Source organism: Rana temporaria, chromosome 2 (genome assembly GCF_905171775.1).
Source record: "Rana temporaria chromosome 2, aRanTem1.1, whole genome shotgun sequence".
Taxonomy (NCBI): domain Eukaryota; kingdom Metazoa; phylum Chordata; class Amphibia; order Anura; family Ranidae; genus Rana; species Rana temporaria.
This window is the reverse complement of record NC_053490.1, coordinates 343,190,415-343,207,484: the sequence shown is the minus strand read 5'-3', so window position 1 is coordinate 343,207,484 and position 17,070 is coordinate 343,190,415. Positions and strand designations below refer to the sequence as shown.

Below are 17,070 nucleotides of genomic sequence, written 5' to 3'. Positions count from 1 at the left end.
GTGTAACTTTGGCAGGGTAAGGGTGCGCAATTCAAATGTATGTGATGGGGGCGTGTTTTATGTTAATACATCAAGACCCAACGTAAATTAATTTTTTTTTTAGAACGGCGCATGCGCTGTCCGTGGGGGTATCCCAGCGCGCATGCTCGAAAATAAAAAGGAACAAGCCAATGTTTACGACGATGACGTCATTCTACGCAAATCCATATTCGCGAACGACTTACGCAAACGACGTAAAAAATTCAAAATTTGACGCGGGAAAGACGGCCATACTTAACATAGGATACGCCTCATATAGCAGGGGTAACTATACGCCGAAAAAAGCCTTACGGAAACAACGTAAAAAAATGTGCCGGCCGGACTACGTTCGTGGATCGCCGCATCTAGCTAATTTGCATACTCGACGCGGAATTCGACGGCAACGCCACCTAGCAGCCGGCGAAAAAATGCACCTACGATCCGACGGCGTACTAAGACGAACGCCAGTCGGATCGAGCCCAGATGCAGTAGTATCTTGTTTTGTAGGTACAAAACAAAGATACGACGCGGGAACTTTGAAATTACGCGGCGTATCAATAGATACGCCGGCATAATTCTTCTGTGGATCTGGCCCTAAGCTTGGTTTTTTCCTGTGTTTCAAATCGAGGTCTGTCCTTCACTTAATGCCACAGTTGTGTTAAGTTGGGAACGAGGCTTGGTCACCCTGTCAGAACACAATAGAACAGATGGGAATATCGCTGTACTGACATTGGATTGTTAGTACAGTGATTCCGACTGAGCTATAATTTTTTTTTTCTTTCAACCTGCTGAGATGATCAAAAAAAAAAACTAGTGGTGTGTGTACTAGGCTTAACTTTGTACCTGTTTAGTAAACTGCAAGTTACTGTTATTTCCTATGTGATCATTCATCTGATTACTGCAGAGCCAGTAAGAGCTGGGAAATAGCCTGGAGAGGCAGGAGCAAACATGAGCTGGGATGCAGGACATTAGGTTGTCTCTTTTAGGACAACATCATGTGTATTGAAAAGTGATAACAGAATCAGAAGGCAAGATGCAGTGTCAGTGTGGTAAGCTACAAATCAGAGGGCAGGCAGCACACAGAACGGATCCAAATACAAGCTGGGTCAGGTATCCAGGTACTTAGACAAAGTTTAGTTCAGGATACAAATGCTAGTCACAAAGTAATCATAATCGAGCAATGAGCTGAAGGTAAATCTCAGAGTAAATAAAGACAGGTGTGAAAAACACACCTATTTCCTGCAGTCTAGAACATGCAGTGAGCAGTCTCCAGCATAATCAGGTTTATGGTTCAGGTTGGGTAGTAACAAGGGGGTGTCCATCAGCAATAATATGGGACAGAAAATCTTTCATTATAGTCTGCTCATGGATTATCTCATGTTAAACCTGCCGGGCTTTGTTTTCCAGGTTTTATTTTATCCTGACAGACCACAATGCCGAAAAGAACATGAAGGTGAATGGTGTTCTGAGCCAACAGCCTTGAACCAAGGTTCAGCTCACATAAATCCAGCCTGTACTCTATCTGCCATATACAGTGGGGATCGAAAGTTTGGGCACCCCAGGTAAAAATTTGTATTAATGTGCATAACGAAGCCAAGGAAAGATGGACAAATCTCCAAAAGGCATCAAATTACAGATTAGACATTCTTATAATATGTCAAAAAAAGTTAGATTTTATTTCCATCATTTACACTTTCAAAATTACAGAAAAAAAAAAATGGCGTCTGCAAAAGTTATCTTGTACTGCCCCCTTTGGCAAGTATCACAGCTTGTAAATGCTTTTTGTAGCCAGCCAAGAGTTTTTCAATTCTTGTTTGAGGTATCTTTGCCCATTCTTCCTTACAAAAGTCTTCCAGTTCTTTGAGATTTCTGGGCTGTCTGTCACGCACTGCTCTTTTAAGGTCTATCCATGGATTTTCAATTATGTTGAGGTCAGGAGATTGTGAAGGCCATGGCAAAACCTTCAGTTTACACCTCTTGATGTAATCCCCCGTGGATTTTGAGGTGTGTTTAGGATCATTATCCATTTGTAGAAACCATCCTTTCTTTAACTTCAGCTTTTTCACAGATGGTATCAAGTTACCATCCAAAGTTTGCTGAAATGTTATTGAATCCATTTTTCCTTCTACTCGTGAAATGTTCCCTGTGCCACTGGCTGCAATACAACCCCAAAGCATGATTGATCCACCCCCATGCTTAACAGTTGGACAGAGGTTCTTTTCATTAAATTCTGTGCCCTTTCTTCTCCAAATGTACCTTTGCTCATTCCGGCCAAAAAGTTCTATTTTAACCTCATCGGTCCACAGAACTTGTTTCCAAAATCAGGCTTGTCTATATGTTCATTTGCAAAGGCTTTCAAACGCTGATTTTTGTGGTGAGGACGTAGAAGAGGTTTTCCTCTGATGACTCTTCCATGAAGACCATATTTGTACAAGTATCTCTTTATAGTGGAATAGTGTACCACAACTCCAGTGTCTGCCAGATCTTTTTGGAGGGATCGTGCAGTCAAACGTGGGTTTTGAATTGCTTTTCTCACAATCCTGCGAGCTGTTCTGTCTGATATTTTTTTTGCTTTAACTTCCACTGTTCCTGATGACTGCCATTTCTTAATTACATTTCGAACAGAGGATGTTGACGTCTGAAAACGCTTTGCTATCTTCTTATAGCCTTCTCCAGCTTTGTGAGCGTCAACTATTTTCAGTTTCAGTTTTCTAGACAACTGCTTAGAAGAACCCATGGTGCTGATTGTTGGGGCAAGGTCAGATGAGTCTGGGCATTTAAAACCTTTGAGATTGACATCACCTGGTCTTCCCAGACAATGATTGAGAACAATCCATGACACTGGCAGTTCTCAGCTTTGCAAAGGGTGCAGTGCATGCTATAAATTCTGCAGGGTGCCCAAACTTTTGCATACGTCATTTTTTTGTTTTCTGTAATTTTGAAAGTGTAAATGATGGAAATAAAATCTAACTTTTTTTGACATATTATAAGAATGTCTAATCTGTAATTTGATGCCTTTTGGAGATTTTTCCATCTTTCCTTGGCTTCATTATGCAAATTAATAGAAATTTTTACCTGGGGTGCCCAAACTTTCGATCCCCACTGTAAATATATAGAGGGCGCAGGAGCGCCGCCCTTTCTCTCTCCTGCACCGCCACTGAATACAATATATAGATTCATGCATTGCATTAATCCATGTATTGTTGCTGCCGCCCACTATTCAGATGGCCGGCCCCCTGATGAGCGCCGGCCATCTGATTAACAGCAGCTGGTTGGCTTTGGAAGTGCCTATTAGCCAGCGGCTCTGATAGACTTTCCGATTATAGCCTGAGGGCTGTAATCGGCTTCCAAATAGTTAACCAGGGGACGCACCAGAGGTGCATTCCCTGGCTAACAATGACAGGTGTCTCAGCCAATCAGGTTCACCGGTTCTGGTGATTGGCTGAAGAGTCATCGAGGGCGGGAGAAGACATCGAGGGACCGTGGAAGCAGGATGGCTGACCCCAGAAAGGTAAGTCCCGGGCGGGGGGGGGCAATCTGGCAGCATTTTACAGGGCACAGTGGTGACAATTGATGGGCACAGTGGCTACAATTAGGTGGGCACAGTGGTGACAATTGATGGGCACAGTGGTGACAATTGATGGGCACAGTGGTGACAATTGATGGCACAGTGGCGATAATTGATGGCACAGTGGCGATAATTGATGGCACAGTGGCTGCATTTGATGGCACAGTGGCTGCGTTTGATGGCACAGTGGTTGCGTTTGGCATGGCACAGTGGTGACAATTGATGGCACAGTGGCGACAATTGATTGCACAGTGGTGACAATTGATGGCACAGTGGCTGCGTTTGATGGCATGGCACAGTGGTGACAATTAATGGGCACAGTGGCGACAATTCATGGCTGCACAGTTGCTGCATTTGATGGCACAGTTGCTGCATTTGATGGGCACAGTGGCTGCCTTTGATGGGCACAGTGGCTGCCTTTAATGGGCACAGTGGCTGTGTTTGATGGGCACAGCAGCTGCGTTTGATGGGCACAGTGAGGCTGAAATTGTTTTTTTTTTTTTCATTTGTTTGCGCCCCCCCAAAAAAATGTGAGCACCACGTTCCAAATGTGTCCTTAGTTTTTTCGGCTCAAAAACGTCCCAACGATTATCGATTTTGTGCCCATTAACTGGCTGAAAAACGAAAGATCTGTCAGAATGACCGAATTTCGGCCGAATTTTCGTATAGTGTATGGCCAGCATTAGACTGGGATGCCATTAAAGTTCATGTGTGTATAAAGGCAGGTGTCACAATACTTTTGGAAATAAGTAGTGTATGTGTATATATATATATATATATATATATATATATATATATATATATATATATATATATATATATATTTTCATATGTGTATATATATATATATATATATATATATATATATATATATATACTGTATATACCAAAGTGCTATAGTATGGATTTTCAAATGGGCCGATACAAAGTATAAATAAATCAAATTCTAATCACATATATATCATTCATAACACTCTTCTAAATAGGGGTGCGTTCTATGGGCCAGATCCACATACATGTAGATCGGCGCAGCGTATCAGAGATACAGTACGCCGCCGTACCTTACCTGGCGCATTTTCGAATCCTCGGCGATTTTGCGCCGTAAGTTACGGCGGCATAGTGTATTTCTGGCGGCGGATTTCAAATTGGGCGGGTTGGGGGCGGGTTTCATTTAAATGAAGTGCGTCCCCGTGCCGAATGAAATGTGCATGCGTCATCCAGAAATTTCCCGCCGTGCTTTGCGTGAAATGACGTCGCAACGATGTCATTTTTTGAACTTAGACGTGAGTTACGTCCATCCCTATTCACGGACGACTTACGCAACGAAAAAAAAAAATTAATTTAGACGCGGGAACGTGGCAATTCTATCTATACGCCGCAAAATACCAGCTTTAACTATACGCCGGAAAAAGACGACTACAGATGACGTTAGAAAATGCGACGGCTGCGCGTACGTTCGTGGATCGTCGTAAATCGCTAATTTGCATACCCGACACGGAAAACGCCACCCAGCGGACGCCGAAGTATTGCATCTTAGATCCGAAGGCGTACAAAGACGTACACCTGTCGGATCTAACCCAGAAGCCGTCGTATCTTGGTTTGAGGATTCAAAACAAAGATACGACGCGGGAATTTTGAAATTACGCGGCGTATTAATAGATACGCCGGCGTAATTTCTTTGTGGATCTAGCCCTATGCCTATATACATTTGCTGATAGGTGTCTCTCATTCCCATCTCAAAAAGTTGGGAGGTGTGCATCATTCATAACACTATCTTAAAATAAAGTGCAAAAGAGCCAATCAAGATGAAAAAATAAATAAAATAATTGTAATAATAATAATAAATAAGAATAATTGTCAAAATTATTTCATGTATTTATATATTTAGCACAAGGGGTTATTTCATATATGGTCTAAAGTTATGTAGCGCAGTCAATCTTTGTTTTATCTATCTATCTATCTATCTATCTATCTATCTATCTATCTATCTATCTATCTATCTATCTATCTATCTATCTATCTATCTATCTATCTATCTATCTATCTATATCTATTTAGATAGATATATCTATCTAGATATCCATATCTATAGGTCTATATATGTATATATTTAAAATTGAATACAAAGTTTTATAAAATCATGAAAGGGGTCATTTCATATAAGGTCTAAAGCTATTTAGCGCAGTCAATCTTTGTTTTATACAGTAAAACCTTGGTTTGCGAGCATAATTCGTTCCAGAAACATGCTTGTAATCCAAAGCACTTGTATATCAAAGCATTTTTTTTTTTACAGGGTATAAAAGAGAAGAGAGGCACCTCTAAGGCCGCGTACAGACGAGCATACATGTACGATGAAACCGGTCCGCTGGACCGTTTTCACCGTACATGTATGCCCGGGGATTTCTGTATGGTGGCTGTACTCACCATCATACAGAAATCCGCGCGTAAACAATACGCGGGGCGTGTCCGCGCCGATGACGTGGCGACGTGGGCGGCCCTGCCAGTTAAATGCTTCCACGCATGCGTCGAAGTCATTCGACGCATGCGAGGGATGGCGGGCGCTCGGACATGTACGGTAGGTCTGTACAGACGACCGAACATGTCCGAGCGGGCAGGATTTCAGCGAGCTGTTTTAAAACAAGTCCAGAAATATTCCCGGCGGGCAAATGTTTGCTGGAATCCTGCCCGCTCGGGCCTACACACGACCGAACATGTCTGCTGAAACTGGTCCGCGGACCAGTTTCAGCAGACATGTTCGGTCGTCTGTACGGGGCCTAAGTGTAGCAATAAAGTTGCTAAATTTTGTACCTTCATTAAATGTAACCATATTGCTACACTTAGGCCCCGTACTCACGACCAAACATGTCTGCTGAAACTGGTCCGCAGGCCAGTTTCAGCAGACATGTTTGGTCGTGTGTGGGCGCGAGCGGGCCGAATTCCAGCAAACATTTGCCCGCCGGGCCTTTTCCCAGCAGACAAATATTCCTGGACTTGTTTTAAAACAGTCCGCTGGAATTCTGCCCGCTCGGACATGTACGGTCGTCAGTACAGACCTACCGTACATGTCCAGGCGCCCGCCGTCCCTCGCATGCGTCGAATGACTTCGACGCATGCGTGGAAGCATTTTAAAGGCGGGCCGCCCACGTCGCTGCGTCATTGTCGCGGCGACACCGCGTCATCGACGCGGCGACACCGCGGACACGCCCCGCGTATTGTTTACGCGCGGACTTCTGTACGATGGTGTGTACAACCATCGTACAGAAGCCCTCTGGCAGACATGTATGGTGAAAACGGTCCGACGGACCGCTTTCACCATACATGTTTGGTCGTGAGTACCCGGCCTATGAGGCGCCTCTCTTCTATTTTATACTCAGTTGTGACATGACGCTACTCTTATATCGAGACATTGCTTGTATATCAAGGAAAAATGTATTAAAACGTTTTCCTTGTCTTGCAAAACGCTCTCAAACCAAGTTACTCTCAAACCAAGGTTTTACTGTATATATATATATATATATATATATATATATATATATATATATATATATATATATATATATATATATATTAGATTTATCTATGTATATATCTCTATCTATCTATCTATCTATCTATCTATCTATCTATCTATCTATCTATCTATATCTAGATATCTATATCTATCTAGATAGATAGATCTATCTATATCTATTTATATATATAGATAGATATAGATATCTATATATAGATCTATATGTGTATATATTTAAAATTGAATACAAAGTTTTATAAAACCATGAATTCCATTGTTTAGCACTCTAGGTCCTCTACTTTCAGAAAGCCCACCATTTATGGGGCTCAGGGATTATTAAAGACTAGAATGTGCAGTTTATGATGCAAATGAAGATGTGGTCCAGCAGCGAAAGGGTTATGTGGGCGGAGCCGAGGCGACACATCAAGGGCTTGGAAAGCAGAAGGCAGAAGGCTGGATTCCTGGCTCTCAGTCACAGGGCAGCTGCTGGTTGTGTGTAAGTGAGGCGCTGGGCAGAGGTGGAAAGGGAAGGGGGCACAGGGGGGCACAGATCCTCTGCACAGCCGCTGGCAGCCTCCTCTCCGTGCTGTGTACACAGAGCAAAGGTAAGACTGAAATGCTTTTTAAAGGGACAGCACTGAGGTACCCAATTCCTATTGATTTTGTATGCGTGCCAATCTGAGGGATAGTTTGCTATCTGTACACATGTACATTGGTCTGAATGACCCCAGCATGAGATTCATAAAAGAAGAATCCTGCCAATGTAGAATTGCTGTGTTCACCTGTGGCATGCTTGCTTCTTTTTTGCACCCCCCTTTTCCTAGTGTCCACAGGTAGAAATCTGGACCATGTGACTGGCTCCCCCTAAAAATGGAAAGTTGGCGTTGCGTTTTTGTATGTGCGCTGTTGGGAAATGGTACTTGGAGGAACGCAGTCAGAAAGGCTGGTGCCATTGGTTACCTATATACCCCAACAGCTGTATATTCTGTGATACATTCATATATGTGTCGTTTACATTTCTAACTGCCATAGGGGATTTTAATGGATTGTTTATTATTTTGCAGTAGCTGAAGATGACCCTTGAGAATGTGTTTATGCGTAAACACAGTTTTTTGTTTGATTTTATATTATGAATGGGCAGCATATTATTTGTAGACAGCCAAACTCCCACTGTCAAGAATGGGACTGTCGCCTAAGTTCACATATATGCGGGTTGGGAATGCGCACTCTTTAGCAGACATGCGGGGGCGCTGTTAATTCTTGGGTGGGTTTCCCCCAATGCGGTTCCATGTAGCTTGTTTTGAAAGTGAAATTTAAAGGTTCATTTATTTTTTATTTATTTTGTTGCAAACATGTCATACTTACCTGCTCTGGGCAGAGGTTTTGCACAGAGAAGCCCCAATCCTTCCCGATTTGGGTCCCCCTCTTCAGCCAGTGCCCCCCCCCCCCCAATAGCAAGCCACTTGCTCTGTGGGCACTGGTGCATGCTCGCTCCTTGAGCCTTTAAAACCACTTTATGGAAGGGTTGGGGGCTTCTTTCCCCATGTTTCTCATGGTAGCAGCAACCTATTTAAAAAAATGGGCTGCTGTACCCACGATGTGCCCACACAAACGTACACCCATGACCCGCACATATGTGAAATTGCTCTTGGTCCTGTTTAGACTTGCGATGCAGTGTGTGGTATTGTATGTGTTCCTGCAGCATATGAAAATGTGCCAGTTGCACTGCAGTGCCAATCATTTTTAAGGGATTGTTCACGCTAGAATGCCATGGTGGAAACCACATTCCATGCAGGAAGGTACTGCCCTTGCGATCTGCAGTGGGTATCAGTGCAAAGTTAATGACACCCCAAAAGCAGGTTGCAGACACAGTGCATTTGCCCACACTGAATCGCATGGTACAAATTCAGCTGCAGTGCGTTTCCAAAAGTTATCAATGAGCTGAAACTGCACAGAAGTTCATGTGGATTTCACAGGAGCACACAGTGCGATCTTTTGTGATTCACATGAAGTTCTTAGTGTGAATGGGCCCTAATAGCACCCAAAACGTACCAGCCATCTGTACTTCAAGGTAACTTATTGCAGTGCGTTGCAGTCTGATGCAGGTTCAGTAACAGGTGCCCATGCTTCTTTTATGAGATTGTTGCACATTGGGTAGCCCAATTGAAATTAATCGGCTGCTCTAAAAGCAAGGCAACTAAACGCACATGCACAACCACACTTGCATAGGCATGAACAGAGCCTAACATACAGCCAGTGCAGGCTACTGAACATAAACCATGCATGAGCCCACACTGGGCTGCCGGAGTGAAGCTGTGCGAGTTCAGCCGTCACACCGATTAGGACGGTGCCATTACCGGCAATTTGCGGCCAAATCGCATGTCAAACTGCACCAGTGTGAACCAGGGCTATGAATGAGAGGCTGGACACCACTTATTTACTATAGTGAGGCGTATCCCTTCTATAAATCATACCCATAGGTATGCACAGCCTATTGCATTAGGGTGTGCACTCCTAAGCTCAAACATACAGTATCTAGCAAAAGTGAGTACACCCCTCACATTTTTGTCAATATTTTATTTTATCTTTTCATGTGACAACACTGAAGAAATGACACTTTGCTACAATGTAAAGTAGTGAGAGTACAGCTTGTATAACAGTGTAAATTTGCTGTCCCCTCAAAATAACTCAACACACAGCCATTAATGTCTAAACCGCTGGTTACAAAAGTGAGTACACCCCTAAGTGAAAATGTCAAAATTGGTGTCAATATTTTGTGAGGCCACCATTATTTTCCAGCACTACCTTAACCCTCTTAGGCATTGAGTTCACCAGAGCTTCACAGGTTACCACTGGAGTCCTCTTCCACTACTCCATGACAACATCACGGAGCTGGTGGATGTTAGAGACCTTGCTCTCCTCCACCTTCTGTTTGAGGATGCCCCACAGATGCTCAATAGGGTTTAGGTCTGGAGACATGCTTGGCCAGTCCATCACCTTTACCCTCAGCTTCTTTAGCAAGACAGTGGTCGTCTTGGTGGTGTGTTTGGGGTCATTAATCTGTTGGAATATTGCCCTGTGGCAGGGGATCATGCTCTGCTTCAGTATGTCACAGTATATCTTGGCATTCATGGTTCCCTCAATGAACTGTAGCTCCCCAATGCCATCAGATCATGCAGCCCCAGACCATGACACTCCCACCACCATGCTTGACTGTAGGCCAGACAAGTCTTTGTACTCCTCGCCTGGTTGCTGCCACACATGCTTGACACCATCTGAACCAAATAAGTTTATCTTGGTCTCATCAGACCAAAGGACATGGTTCTTGTCTTCAGCAAACGGTTTGCAGGCTTTCTTGTGCATCATCTTTAGAAGAGGCTTCCTTCTGGGTCAACAGCCATGCAGACCAATTTGATGCAGTGTGTAATCTGAACACCTTGTAGCACTAACGAGTCACATCACACTCAGGAGGGAAAATGGCTAATTGGGCCCAATTTGGACATTTTCACTTAGGGGTGTACTCACTTTTGTTGCCAGCGGTTTATACATTAATGGCTGTGTGTTGAGTTATTTTGAGGGGACAGAAATTGACACTGTTATACAAGCTGTACACTCACTACTTTACATTGTAGAAAAGTTTAATTTCTTCAGTGTTGTCACATGGAAAGATATAATAAAATAATTACAAAAATGTTAGGGGTGTACTCACTTTTGTGAGATACTGTATGCATGTGTATATATAATTATGGTGTCAGTTGAGCAGTGGATGGTGTCATAAGGGCAGAGATTGGTGTCAGTAGTGCAGTGAATAGTGTCAGTGTTTTTTATTTATACAATGTTTTACAATTATTTTAGCATAAAGGAGATTTATTTTTTTGGTGGTGAAATATCAGGCGTCTAAATGGGAAATATGCACCACCACAGGTTTTAGAGTGTGCCCAGGCACATCTGGCACACCCTGTGCGCACGTCTATGATCATACCTATCACATACATTTTGTTTGAGTATTTATTTACTTCTATTGTGTTTGTTTGAAAAAGAATGGGCTGCAGCCTTTCAAAAATGTGTGCTGTCTGTGCAATGCATCAGACACCACGGGGGAGATTTACTAAAACTGGAGAGTTTAAAATCTGGTGCACCTCTGCATAGGCAGGTTTTATTGTCAAAGCTTATTTGAACAAACTAACACAGTTAGAAGCTGATCGGCTACCATTCACAGCTGCACCAGATTCTGAGTGCACCAGTTTGAATAAATCCCCCTCAATGCATTGTGCTGTGCCATAATGTTGCCATGCATTATTACAACGCAAGTGGTGTGAGTGGGCCCCAAGGTTGCTTTCAGATAGGAGTTATCAGCACTGCAGCTGATAGCTTTTCACAGTGTTTTGTGAGCGTGAGCTCCATGGCCACATGTACAGTCGCATGTGACAGGACTACTGTCAGTGAAGTTCATTCACATCACAAGAAAAATGACAGAAAGCTCTGCTAAGTCACACGGTATGAAGCATTTTTTTGGGGTGATCCATCAACCTATTTATGACTGCCTGCTGGTGGATTACACTGCAATAAAAGGAACTGCATATGTTAAAGTTGAATGCTGCATGACTTTAAGAGGAACTTCACCCAGGCGTGTGAAAATTAAAAGTCAGCAACTACAAGTAGCTGCAGATTTTTAGGAAGTGGATACTTACCGGACCTAGAAGTCCAGTGCTATCTTCCCTGCAGCCAGTTCTTCTCAGGGCTTCACATCTTTGGTGCCTCCATCTTGGCTTCGGGATCTGGCTGTTTTTTTCTGATGACTCCCTGCGCATTTGCGAGGTTGAGGGGTACTAGGATATTGGTCATGTAGCTTCCTGGGATGTGTGATGTTATCCTAGGGGGCTGCAGGTAAGGGTGGTGGGCTGAGACAAGATCATCCTAGGCCTAAGTGAGAATTTAGGAAGTGGCATCAGAGATATTCCAGGGAATATACAATCGCCCTCTGGGGGTTTAGGAAGGAATGTATTTTTTCCCCACTGAAGTAAACTAGCCCATGCATCATTGGGATTTTTTTGCCTTCCTCCTCCTTCATAGTTTTTACCTAACTGCTCATCTTATTGTGGGTCTTGTCCAGGAGCGGACTGACCATTGGGACTCTCGGGCACTGTCCGAGGGCCCCATGCCACTAGGGGGCCCATCAGGGTTGCCAGGCTAAAAAAAAAACAGGGACAGTATGTAAAAATCTGTGTTTTTTTTTTTTACATCTGTCCCTGATATGTCCAAAACCGACATGCTTTTGATGGTTATAATCCTGAGATTTTAGCTGCCCTGCCTATGCAATGCCTTCTGGAGTGGTGGCCATCTGTAAGCCCAGGGGCCCCATAATCTTCTATTGCCCAGGGGCCCCATAAGTTGTCAGTCCACCCCTGGTCATGTCACAACAGGATTCATAAAATGATAGCAGAAAAAAAGAATAAAAGAAAACCTATACAGTAAAACCTTGGTTTGAGAGTGACTTGATTTGAGAGCGTTTTGCAAGACAAGCAAAATGTTTTAATAATTTTTGCCTTGATATACAAGCGATGTCTTGATATAAGAGTAGCGCCATGTCACAACTGAGAATAAACAAGAAGAGAGGAGCCTCTAAGTGTAGCAATATGGTTACATTTAATGGAGGTGCAACATTTAGCAACTTATTGCTACACTAATGCCCCGTACACACGATCCGAATATCGTACGAAATAAAGTAGAAGTAAAGTAGGTTAATAAAGTCACAAAAATTCTCGTACGACAGAAAAAAAAATCGGAAGTGATGTCATGTGTTGTAATGTATTTGTATTGTATTTTCAGATGACAACTGTACTGACTAAACGAAAATCGTACAATCTGGTAGCAGACAAGAACATTTTTCGTGCATGTCCGATAAAATAATATTGGATGAACTGTCATGATCGGCTCTCGAAAGCTCTGTACTAAAGATCCGATTATTGTACGATTCTTCCTCGGACGACATTTTTCGTACAATATTCGGATCGTGTGTACGGGGCATAAGAGGTGCCTCTCTTCTCTGTTTTACCCTGTAAAAAAAAAATGCTTTGATATACAAGTGCTTTGGATTACAAGCATGTTTCTGGAACGAATTATGCTCGCAAACTGTAGAAGATATGCTTAGGGGTGTATTGATAAACATTTGCATAGTAATTCACCTAGTGAAAAGGCATCTGATTTCTTTCTGTGTGGATGGGGTAAAAGAACATTATTAGGCTGTTTCCTGCTCCAGTCAAATGTTTTTCTTTCACAATATTTTTCTTTAATAAAAACAGACGCCAAAGCCAGTGGTGAACAGTAATTTGAGGAGGATAACATACATACCACAGACAAGTAGGTCTCTTAAATTGTGTAGCTAGTAGCTTCAAACAAAGAAAAAAGGTACAGTCAAATGTTTTTCATTAATTTAAAACAGTAAATATTGCATTTGGCCATTAGATGGTGCCAAGTATCATAATACAATTCTGTGACACTTATCGCCATCCAGTGGCCAAATGCTATAATTTTCATTTTAAATCGATACAAATAATGACCCTCACAGAAAATAGCCTAATACATTATTTTTTACTCTATTCACACAGAACTAATGTACCCAGGCATACCCCACTTTTAAGTACACAATGGGGTTTATTTACTAAAGCTGAAAAGTGCAAAATCAGGCTCACTTCTGCATAAAAAACAATCAGCTTCCATGTTTTATTACCGAAGCTTAATTGAACAAGCTGGGGTTAGAAGCTCATTGGTTTATATGCAGAAGTGAGGCTGATTTTGCGCTTTCCAGCTTTAGTAAATAAACCCCATTGTGTACTTAAAAGTGGGGTATGCCTGTACATGCATTTTCACTTGGTGAATTGCTGTGCAGATTGTTTAATAAATATACCCCATAGTAACCATTCAATGTCATTTATTATTCTCTTACATCTACTTGATAATTTGTGGCCAACAACTCTTCATTTGCTGTAGGTTTCAAGAAGCAGCAACGCTACATTGTTATCACATGTAATGAGGCAGAGCATTTTTTCGAATCACATAGCAGCTGTCCTTATTTATAACCATAAGTACTGTATTTATTGGCGTATAACACTCACTTTTTTACCCTGAAAATGGAGGGTAAACTGTGCCTGTGTGTAATACGCAGGGGCTGTGGAAAGTTTTTTTTCCTGAAACTTCCCTCTTAACCACTTAATCACCGCCTCCAGAGGACCCGGCGCATCACGAATCGCGGTAAATTGCCGCTGGTAGCGGCCGTTTACCACATGATCGCTCCGTCCAATGACGGAGCGATCACATGTAAACAAACCGGCGTCATTTGATGACGCCGGTTCCTCCCTCCTCTCTCTGTACCGATCGGTACAGTGTGAGAGGAGAGAGCGGGTGTCAGCAGCACTGTGGGCTGGATCTGTGACTATTGCAGTCACAAATCCAGCCATCCCTGCAATACCCTGTGCAATACTCTGCAATACCACTGCGCAATACCCCCTGCGCAATACTCTGCAATACCCCCTGCGCAATACTCTGCAATACCCCCTGTGCAATACCCCCTGCGCAATGCTCTGCTATACCCCCGTGCAATACTCTGCAATACCCCCTGCGCAGTACTCTGCAATACCCCCCGCGCAATACTGTGCGATACCCCCCGCACAATACTCTGCGATACCCCCGCACAATACTCTGTAATACCCCCGCACAATACTCTGCAATACCCCCCAACAATTTTCAGATATTGGCACCATAGCTTGTGGACGCTATATTTTTCACAAAGACCAAATAATATTCACTAATTTGTACTTATTTTTACCAAAGAAATATAGCAGTATAAATTTTGGCCAAAATTTATAAAGAAAAATGACAAATTTGCTCAATTTTATAACAGAAACAAAGAAAATTCATTTTTTTTTACAGAATTTTCAGTCTTTTTTTCTTTTATAGCGCAAAAAATAAAAAACCCAACGGTGATTAAATACCACTAAAAGAAAGCTTAATTTGGGTACAGTGTTGTATGACTGAGTTATTGTCATTCAAAATGTGAGAGCACCGAAAGCAGAAAATTCGTCTGGTTATTAAGGTGTTTTTAGTGCCCAGTGGTCAAGTGGTTGAAGTTAGGGTGCGTGTTATACGCCGATTAAATACAGTAATCTGTGTAAATGTTAAGGTTAATTTGTGCTTAGTATGAAGTACTGGAAAAATGGTTTTGGCAATTGCTTGGAGATCTGTAAAGGTGACTGCTGCCCTAGAAATAGGATCACTTGTCTACTGTTTGTATGTACAGGAGAAGATTGTTGAACAATCACAGGAGTCTGGTAGAAGTAATACTCTGGAAAATACAGTAGTCAAACTCCCTGCACCATTTGCGACCTTTAGTCTAGAAAAGGAAAATGTTAATTTGCTGATAAAATCTGTTTCCCGATGAAACTGAATTGACTTCCTTGATTATGTTCTAATTTTTCAGAAATAACTAGCAACTGTCTAAGGGAACATATGCTTAAATCGTAAGGCTCGGTTCACATATATGCGATGCGGCACATCGGATGTGATCCGCACAGGAATAACACTGCATCTGCACAAAAAAGGTGCAGGACCATTTTTTCCCCACCCTGGAATCGGATCGTATAGGTGTGAACACCTATGCAATTCAATTCTGTAAATCACACTGTCGTTAACGTAAAGGGGTTGTAAAGGCAGAAGTTTTTTTTTTATCTTAATGCATTTTATGCATTAAGAAGATAAAAAAAAACTCCTGTGTGCAGCAGCCCCCCTAATACTTACCTGAGGTCCCTCTAGATCCAGCGATGGTGCAGGAGTGTCTGGGCTGCCCGGGACTCCTTTCCTCATTGGGTGAGACGGCAGCACGTAGCCATTGGCTCCCGCTGCTGTCAATCAAGGTCAGTCAGCCAATGAGGAGAGAAGGAGGGCGAGGCCTGGCCACGGCTCCGTATCTGAATGGACACAGGGAGCTGTGGCTCGGTTCGGGTGCCCCCATAACAAGCTGCTTGCCGTGGGGGCACTCAACAGGAGGAAGGAGCCAGGAGCAACGAAGAGGGACCGGAGTAGAGGAGTATCTGGGCTACTCTATGTAAAACCACTACATAGAGCAGGTAAGTATAACCTGTTTGTTATTTAAAAAAAAAAACAAAAAAACATAAGACTTTACTATCACTTTAACCACTTCTGGACCACCCACTGCACATATACTGTGGCAATGCGAGCCAGCTGCCCGAAGCAACGTACCTGTACGTCGTTTCGCACGTGAAATACTGTGGGCCAGGATAGCGTGTGATCGTGATACAGAGAGGCAGAACAGAGATCTGCCTATGTAAACAAGGCAGAGGCAACATGGAGATCTGCTGTTCCTAGTGATCAGGAACAGCAATCTCTGTGTTCTCCCAGTGAGCCCATCCTGCACACACTTAGGGAACACAGTTAACCCCTTGATCGCCACTTAGGGTTAACTCCTTCCCTGCCAGTGTCATTTTTACATTGATCAGTATTTGTTTTAGCTGTATTGGTGTCACTGGTCCCCAAAAAGAGTCAGATTTGTCCACCGATGTCTCAAAATACAAAATAAAAGTCCATAAATCTATACCCTATTTTGTAGATGCTATAACTTTTGTACAAACCAATCAATATATACTTATTTAAAAAAAAGTTTTTTTAACCAAAAATATATGTAGAAAAAGACAAATTGGCCTAAACTGATGAATAAATTTGTGTTTTTTATATATTTTTCTTGGATATGTATTATAGCAGAAAGTAAAAAATATATATCGTTTTCAAAACTGTCAGTCTTTTTTGTTTATAGCGCAAAAAATAAAAACCGCAGAAGAAAGCTCTATTTGTGGGGGAAAAAAAGGACATTCATTTTGTTTGGGTACAGCGCCGCACGCCCGCGCAATTGTCAGTTAAAATTACGCAGTGCCAAATGGCAAAAAATTGCCTGGTCCTTAAG

General features: G+C 42.6%; 1 protein-coding gene across 2 annotated transcripts in view; it reads left to right on the top strand.

The window, feature by feature from the left end:
* Positions 1-7,539: 7,539 nt before the first annotated feature.
* The window catches only part of CDK18 (cyclin dependent kinase 18), a 287,497-nt gene continuing 277,966 nt past the window's right edge, over positions 7,540-17,070 (top strand). For both annotated transcript variants that reach the window (XM_040337544.1, XM_040337543.1), the window contains exon 1: positions 7,540-7,702. The gene's annotated coding sequence lies outside the window, so the exon portion shown is untranslated. The remainder of the gene's footprint in view (positions 7,703-17,070) is intronic.